This window comes from Corylus avellana, chromosome 1, assembly GCF_965113065.1.
Source record: "Corylus avellana chromosome 1, dhCorAvel1.hap1.2, whole genome shotgun sequence".
Lineage (NCBI taxonomy): Eukaryota > Viridiplantae > Streptophyta > Magnoliopsida > Fagales > Betulaceae > Corylus > Corylus avellana.
In genome coordinates this window covers 20,604,297-20,611,032 of record NC_142490.1, presented here as the reverse complement: position 1 = coordinate 20,611,032, position 6,736 = coordinate 20,604,297, and the positions used below count along the sequence as shown (strand labels likewise).

The 6,736-nt window shown below is 35.2% G+C and overlaps 2 pseudogenes across 1 annotated transcript; one reads left to right on the top strand and one right to left on the bottom strand.

The window, feature by feature from the left end:
- Positions 1-1,397: 1,397 nt before the first annotated feature.
- Positions 1,398-3,366, bottom strand: LOC132172592 (uncharacterized; annotated as a pseudogene). Its single transcript, XR_015911638.1, has 5 exons — positions 3,361-3,366; positions 2,429-2,726; positions 2,197-2,349; positions 1,886-2,087; positions 1,398-1,797 (listed from the first exon to the last, which is right to left on the bottom strand). The product of XR_015911638.1 is annotated as an uncharacterized LOC132172592 (transcript).
- A 531-nt stretch (positions 3,367-3,897) lies between these two features.
- On the top strand, positions 3,898-5,999 carry LOC148588095 (uncharacterized; annotated as a pseudogene).
- Positions 6,000-6,736: the final 737 nt, after the last annotated feature.

The window sequence follows — 6,736 nt, the reverse complement described above, 5'->3', positions numbered from 1 at the left end:
TTGGTAAATTTTTATTTATTTGTTAAAAATCTAAAAAAAAAAGGAAATTAATTAATTAATTAAATTTTCAATTGATTCTCAAAATTTTAAAATGTGGTAGAACCTTTGGCTGCAGCTTCACCTCACTTTTATTTTAAATATTTTTTTAGACTATTAGATTCTGTGGACTCGCATATGGATCTAGAAATTTAGTGGTAGAATCACCAATCCACGATAAAGAAATGAGTGAAAAATGATATGAAGAAAGATTTTTTTTTTTTTTTTTTTTTCAGTTTTCAAATTTCATATTTTAAATCTTCAAATTCCCCACTAAGTTGCAAAAAACAAAAAAACAAAAAGAGAAAATAGAAAAAGAGTTTAGAAAATTTTGAAACTTATAGAACATTCTCCTATAAACTAGGGTGAAAAGGCAGTTACGATTAGTGGTTATTGGCTAAAACCGCTAACCATAACCACCGAGGCGGTTAGCGGTTCTACAAAAACCTAAAATCGCTAACCGTAATCGCCTAAGCGGTTTGCGGTTTTTCCTAACCGTCTTCAAAAGCATTTAACAATTAGTGCGGTTAATAACCGCCCGCCTTTTCACCCCTATATAAACCCAAATATAGCTACAACCCCCCTCAATCTAATTCACATCATATTCCACTATAAATTGCACTTTATAGCTTTCAATTTTTCTGAACACTTTTTTTTTTTTTTCTTCTGGCTCAAGTGATAAGTCATTCTATATCTAATAAGTAATAAAAAATAAAAAAATAAAAAAGTTTTAAAAGAAATTTTACAAATAAAAGAAAGTGTTCTGATTGACATATTAAATTATATAAAAACATTTGATTTCTAAAAAAATGTATCGCATATAAAATTTGATTGACAATACACATGCATGTTACAGTTGCTTATGAAGAATAATTTAAGATCGACAATGTCACAAGAAAAATTAAATAGAATATCCATATTATCAATTGAAAATGAGATGTTAGAAAACTTGATTGAAAAAACTTAATTAGTAATTTTGCATCTTAAAAAGTAAGAATAATAATTTTTAAATAAAAAAATATAATATAAATGTTAAAATAAATATAAAATAAATAATATTTAAATATAAGAAAAAGGCATCACTTAAATTTTTTGTCTTAGGCCCCAAAATTTATAGAGCCAGCGTGCCCAATAGTCCTATTCTTATGTCTTAATACGATTCAAATCGGACACACGAATACGAATTGCTCAATACGCGAATACAAATTGCGTGTTGAGCAATTTGGATCAAATCTTTACAATACGAGGTGCTCCTGCTGGACTTTTCCTTCTCTGCGACATTTTTTTTTTTTTTTTGGTCCTCTAATTCTTCAAAGATCATGACCACGATTTGACAAAGATCAATATCATTTATTTGTTTACAAAGATCACAAAAATATCCTCCACTAAACACAGATTTAACAGCCCAATTAATCCTCGATCAATATAGCTCACGTGAGTGCAGTTTAAGCTTGGTTTCAAGTTCATCTGCATCTATTCCAACAACCTTGTCCACCTGCTTGCCATTTTTCAGAAAGAAAAAGTAGGGAGCCCTACGAATTTTCCATTCTTTAGTCACGTCCTCCGCCTCCGCCTCCTCAATGTCAACTTTCAAGAAAACAACTTTCGGGTACTTCCGAGCTAAGCTTGCATAAAAAGGAGATATGAAACGGCAAGGACGAGCTTTATAGAAGTACAGGATTGCCAGGCGACATGTCGTTGAAGCAGCATTTAACTGCGTTTCCAGCTCGCTAACAGAGTGAATACCAATAACTTGATCCCCTGTTTTCATAAACCAACCAAAATTATGTTAATTTCATAAATCAGTTAAATTAAATTAATCTCCTTTAAATGTAATTAATTCCTTCACCTCTATCCTTTTTATACTCCCTGACAACCAACACGGAGAAGTTATCTTCAAGAGGGGGGAATCTACTCCAACGCGCCAAGGTTTGATAGATTTTAGTCTCGCCTCCTCCATTCTTGGCCTCAAAGGTTACATAATACCTCAGCAAATCGTGATACTGATGCATTGCTTTCAATATCTTCACAAACTTCAGTGGAGTTTGAGGCTACACACAAAAGTCACCATGAAAATATATATAATTGAATATTTCTGCATGTATATTAAGAGAACAAATATTCGTAAAAAAAAAAAAAAAAAAAAAGGGAAAAACCAACCTTGACAGTTCTTCGTTCTCGGCACTTGTGGATTTGGTCGATTGCGCGCTGCGAAATTTTTTCGCACCTTCTGAAACACACCGCATTGCTTAGATCCAGTGGTTGAATTATACCAAAACCCCTGACCTCAGGAAAGGGTTCAACATCAAAGCCCTGTAACAACGAACGAGTGTTAAAGCTGCAGGCAATGGCGTAGTAGATCGACTAGACTAATGGAATTAATTTTGCTTACATCACTCTTACAAACTTGTTCTCGGTAGCGGACCATTTCGGCGTCGGTCATGCTTCCAGTTCTTCCCCTGGGATTGTCGGCGTCGCTCTCGTCGGAGTTGCTCTCGGTCGGAGTCGGGGATAGGATTCAGGCGCGGGGATTGCCGCATAGGAGCAGAACCCGAGGCCGGGACAGGAACAGTGACGGTTGGGTAATTAGAAGCGGAATGAGGGATAGATTTGTGGTTTCGCTTCTGTTGCTGTTTACCTTTGAGAGTGCGTTTTCGGACATCTGAAAGAGACGGTCGTCCTCTCTTCTCCTTCGGGGGGGGGGGGGGGGGGGGGGGGGGGGGAGGGGGGGTGTGTGTGGTTGGGGGTGGGGGTGGTGTGGTTGGGGGTGGGGGTGGTGTTTGGAAGGGCAAAGGAGATGGTCCCAATTTTTTTATGAATTTATTTATTTTTACATGTTCACACAAAATGAGAAGGTAAAGGAGACGATCCCAATTTTTTTGTTTTTTTACATGTCCACATAAGAGGGCAATAAAAGATTTAAACTAATAATCTCTGCTTCATAAAACATGATTTTCAGCCTATTGAACTAGTAACAGGATCCTCTCCAGTCCATTATGGACTAGAGAATATTCAGTTCATGGCTAGGATTTCATGTAAGAAATCATATGGCCACAAATAAAACACATATCCCATTAATAAAAAAAAAATAAAAAATTATTTTAAATTAAAAAAAATTAATAAAAAAGTTAAAAAAAAAAAAAAAAAAAGATGAAGGGGGTGGCTGGCCACCATAGGGGGTGGCCGGCCACCCCCATTTTGGGTAGGGGGTGGCTCAAGCCACCCCAATGGCCGGCTAGGGGGTGGCCGAACCACCCCCATGGCCTATGGGGGTGGTTCGGCCACCCCCTTTTTGCAAGATGGGGGTGGCCGAACCACCCCCACAGCCATTGTTGAGCCACCCCCTACCCAAAATGGGGGTGGGGTGGCTAGCCACCCCCTTCATTTTTATTTTTTTTTCTTAATTTTTTTATTAATTTTTTTAATTTAAAATTATATTTTATTATTTTTTTTATTAATGGGATATGTGTTTTATTTGTGGCCATAAGATTTCTCAGATGAAATCTTAACCATGAACTAAATATTCTCCAATCCATAATGGACTGGAGAGGATCCTATTCCATTGAACTACCCATTAAAAAGAAGACGTTCCTAATCATAAATGTAAATTTAAAGACTAAAAGAAATTATTTAAAATGACGGCGAGGTGAAAGCTGCCAAAATAGAATTTAAAGATAAGATATATTATTTTATTTTCATTTTTTAGAATTTTGACAAATAAATAAAAATTTCTGGATTGCTTAAAGGCGGTGGAGTGGGCTATAAATACAATCTAAAAAAAAAAAAAAAAAAAAAAAAAAAGGTTTCATCATTTTTAACGCGACTGCGGTTGTTAGGGTTTCTGCCTAGAGAGAGAGAGAGATGGGTAAGGTGGTGGAGAGGAAGAAGGAGAAGAGAGGACGACCGTCTCTTTCATACAGGGCCGGCTCAGGCCCTAGGCGAGTTAGGCCCTCGCCTAGGGCCCCCAATTTAATAAGGCCAAAAAAAAAAAAAAATGGGTTAAAAAAAAAAAAAAAAATTATTTTGGACCAAAAAAAAAAGTGAAGGCCTAAATTTTTTTTAATAGGGCTAAAAAATTTTTTTTATCAAAATTTAAGGCCTCAATTTAATAAGAGCCCAATTAATAAGCACACTATAAATTTTAAAAATAATTCAAAAAATAAATTAAAAAAGGACAAAGCATTAAAGCCTTATACATCATTACGCCAATTCCCTAGAGCTCCTGACGCTACAGTACACGCCTGACGCTACAGTATACGCCTACATCATTCACTCATCCTCTTGGCCTCTTTCTAGAAATTTTTTGTTTTTGATGAGAAAATATAAACATTAGAAATAAAATATTACCATTTATTTTCTATTTATTATTTAGCCATCTAGGGAAAGCCAAGAGCCAAAAATATAAACTGCTGTCAACCATGGGCATTTTAAATATCAGTCTCTATATTTGCCACTTTACCTCTCCTATTTGCTTGCTCTTTTCTGAATTTTTCTTCTCTGCCTATCTCATCATTTTCTCTTCCTCTCCGACTCCGAGTGACTAAGTCTCTTGTCATATCTCCAAGAATTGCTTCATAATTCCTTTGCCAAATCATGTTTTATTGTTCTATTTTTGTCATTTATTTTATTATAGTCGTAATTTTTTTTTGATAAATCGTGTTTGTTTAATTTGTTAGTATTTTTAATTAAACATGTCTACTAGAAAATATGCATCTGGATATGAAAAACTTAAAAAAAAAAAAAAAAAAAAAAAAAAAAAGTAGACAAATTGATTGAATCTCAAAGAGGAGCTCTTAATAAATTTGTTATTAGCAATAAACAAAATATTGAGGATAATTTAGGTGAAAAACTCATAAATGAACAAGAAACTCATCAAAAAGAATTAGAAGATAATGAAAATGTTATTGATGTATCTAAATCTATTATATATATATATATATATATATATATATGTTACTTAAAAAAAAAATTGAATTTAAAAAAGAAAAAATTTTGTTACTTAAAAAAAAAAAAAAATTTAGGCCAAATTTCAAAGTTTTGCCTAAGGCCCCAAAATATGTTGAGCCAGCCCTGCTTTCATATGTCCGTAAACGCACTCTTAAAGGAAAACGACAACAAAAGCGAACTCATTCCGCTTCTACTTGCCCAACTGTCACTGTTCCCGTCTCCGCCTCGGGTCCCTGCTCCTATGGGGCTATCCACGCGCCTGAACCCTAACCCCGACGCCAACGAGAGCGAGACTGACGAGGCCGAGACCGACACTGAAGATATCGAGAGTGACCAGAGCGACAGCGATGAGAGCGAGATAGACGCCGACAAGAGCAAGAGGAGAATTGGATATACGAGTGACAAAGATCGGGTCCGGTATAGGGAACAAGTTTATAAGAGTGGTGTAAGTAAAATTAATTTGCTAATTCGTCTACTCTACGCTTATATATATACATATGCTTTTAACACACTGTTCATTCGTTGTTATAGGGCTTTGATGTTGACCCCATGCCTGAGGTCAGGGCTTTTGGTTTAATTCAACCACTCGATATAAGCAAAAAGAGTACTGGATCTGAATACCGCAGATGCAAAATAATTTCGCAGCGCGCAATCGACCAAATCCACAAGCGCAGAGAACGAAGAACTGTCAAGGTTGGTTTTTTTTTTTTTGTTTTTTTTCTTACGAATATTTGTTCTCTTATTATATATACTGAAATATTCAGTTATTGCTGTACGTGACAATAATTATATATATATTTTCATGGTGACTTTTGTACGTGTGTAGCCTCAAACTCCACTGAAGTTTGTGAAGGAATTGAAAGCAATGCATCAGTGTTGTGATTTCTTTTGGTATTACGTAACTTTTGAGGCCAAGGATATATGTTGGTGATGGAGGCCAGACTAAGATATTTCAAGCCTTGGGTCGTTGGAGGAGACCCCCACCACCCCCCCCCCCCCCCCGTAGATTATCTTAGTTTCTCCTTGTTGTCTATCAGGGAGCTAGTATAAGGGTGAGAAAGGTAAAAGGAATTTGTGTATTAATTGATTCTTATTTGCTGGAGTTATTTATTGCAGAAAAGTGTTGATTTATGAAACAAGTGAATAGGGGGCCGGGTCGTACGAGAAGATTTTTCGGCAGCAGCAACATGTATATATATATATATATATATATATATATATATATATATATATATGGAGAGTTTAAGGAGTTTTTTGAAATATGTAATAGCCCTAAGATCAAGTTAGCTGCTACTCATCAGGAAAATAGGAAATATGTAATTATTTACTATACAAAATTAATGCTAAAACATTGACATATTTTGCAATATTTACTGGCGGTATAATTAAATTAATATATGCCATGACCATTTTAAGGTCGCTTCTTTAGTTATTCACCGGCACTGTGTTAGACGTCTACAAAGTCTTTCTTGTGATCAGTTAACAAAGAGCCAATAAAAATTAAAATGTATGCATTGATTGATAAATTGTTAATTGTGTTCGGCTCCCTTTATTTTTTTAGTGAAATTCTTAATATTAGTGATCAATTAATAATATGTTGTGGATGATCTTCTTGATCAATTTCTATACTCTTCAACAAGGTAATTTGTGTGTGATTGATTATGCGAAAAAATAAAAAAGAAGAAGAAGAATAAATTGTTAATTGTCACTCTCGTCGGCATCAGGGTTAGGATTTAGGCGCGAGGATTGCCGT